A 1,807-nucleotide genomic window follows, 5' to 3' on the forward strand; every position below is an offset into this window, starting at 1 on the left:
AAGGTTGTATCATCTGCATATCACAGGTTGTTAATGAGTCTTCCTCCAATCCTGATGCCACGTTTTTCTTCATAGAACCCAGCTTCTCAGATGATTTGCTTAGCATACAGGTTAAATAAGTATGGTGAGAGAATATATATATATACACACACACACATTTTTGTTTGTTTGTTAACTGACATCGAGTCGATGCCGACCCATAGCGACCCTGTATAGGGTTTCCAAAGAGCAGCTGGTGAGCTTGAACCACCAACCTTGCAGTTCAAATGACTTTACAGTCTGATGCATTAGCCCACAGCGCCACATCAGGACTCTGTATATGTACATGCTCATATATATATTTACTTTATATATTCCTATATGTGAGCTTCTGTTTTAGAAGAAGTACAGCCAGATTGCTCCTTGGAAGCAACAATGGCAAAAAGGGTGAGTTTCTCCCTGAGAAGGACATCATGCTTGGTAAAGTGAAGGGTTAGAAAAAAAGAGGAAGACCCCCCAAAGAGACAGATTGACCTAGTGGCACCAACAACGGGCTCAAACCTAACAATTGTGAGGATTGTGCAGGACTGGGCAGTGTTTCATTCTGTTGTACAAAGGATCATATGCGTCAGAACAGACTCAATGGCATCTAACAACAACACATATGAGTGAGGGTCTTGGGAGATGGGGGGTTGTCCCTAGTGGTGCAAATGGTTAACACACTTGGCTACTAACTGAAAAGTTTGGTGGTTCAAGTCACACAGAGGCATCTCAAAAGAAAGGCCTTGTGATCTATTCTCAAAAAATCAGCCCTTGAAAACGTTAGGTACACAGTTCTACTCTGACACACATGGACTCACCATGAGTCAGAATTACCTAAAGGGCAACTGAAACTGATTGGGGTGGGAAAAAGACTTCCTCATTTATCATCTTGATACTGTGTTAAGTGCTGACTCATAGCGACCAACCATATGGGGTGTCCGAGACTGTAAATCTTAGCGGGAGCAGAAAGCTTCATCTATCTCCTGTGGAGCGGTTGGTGGGCTTGGACCACCAACCCTGTGGTTCACAGCCCAGTGCTTATCCCATAGAGCCACCATGCTCCCAACTTGTCATCTTGTTGTTGTTGTTGTTGAGTGCTGTTGAGTCAGTTTCAACTTATAGCAACCTTATATAGGGTTCCTAAGGAGCAGTTAGTGGGTTTGAACCACCAAACTTGCAGTTAGCAATCCAATGCTTATCCTTCAGAGCCACATATACTGAGATGAGGGAAGAATCTGCTTTCAGTCTCACTCCATGGTTATTGGCAGTGACAGCCCATCGCTTTTGCTGTCGTCTGTTCATTAAAAGGAGTCCTAGTGTGGCACTGTGGGTTAATGTGCTGGACTGCAAAGTCAGTTGGAAGTATAAGATCGGAGGTTCAAGCTCACCACTCGCTTCTCAGAAACCCTATTCAGGGTCGCTATGGGTAGGAACTGACTCAACAGCACTTAACAATAACAACAATTCATTAGAAGACCACTTTAAAGTGTTAAAGACCAAAGATGTCACATTGAAGATTAAGATATACCTGACCCAAGCCATGGTATTTTCAATCACCTTATATACATGTGAAGGTTGGACAATGAATAAGGTAGATCTTAGAAGAATTGATACATTTGAATTCTGGTGTTGGAGAAGAATACTGGAAGTACCATGGCTGCCAGAAGAACAAACAAATCTTTTTTGAGAGAAATACAGCCAGAAAGTTCCTCAGAAGCCAGGATGGCAAGACTGTCTCTCAGACTTTAGACATGTTATCAGAAGGGACCAGTCCCTCCCTGAGAAA

General features: G+C 42.9%; 1 protein-coding gene across 1 annotated transcript in view; it reads right to left on the reverse strand.

Annotated features, from left to right (window-relative positions):
- The window catches only part of DOCK11 (dedicator of cytokinesis 11), a 280,134-nt gene extending 279,295 nt beyond the window's left edge, over nucleotides 1-839 (reverse strand). Inside the window, exon 1 of the mRNA XM_006872109.1 lies at nucleotides 830-839. The gene's annotated coding sequence lies outside the window, so the exon portion shown is untranslated. The remainder of the gene's footprint in view (nucleotides 1-829) is intronic.
- Nucleotides 840-1,807: the final 968 nt, after the last annotated feature.

This window comes from Chrysochloris asiatica, unplaced genomic scaffold, assembly GCF_000296735.1.
Source record: "Chrysochloris asiatica unplaced genomic scaffold, ChrAsi1.0 scaffold00183, whole genome shotgun sequence".
NCBI lineage: Eukaryota > Metazoa > Chordata > Mammalia > Afrosoricida > Chrysochloridae > Chrysochloris > Chrysochloris asiatica.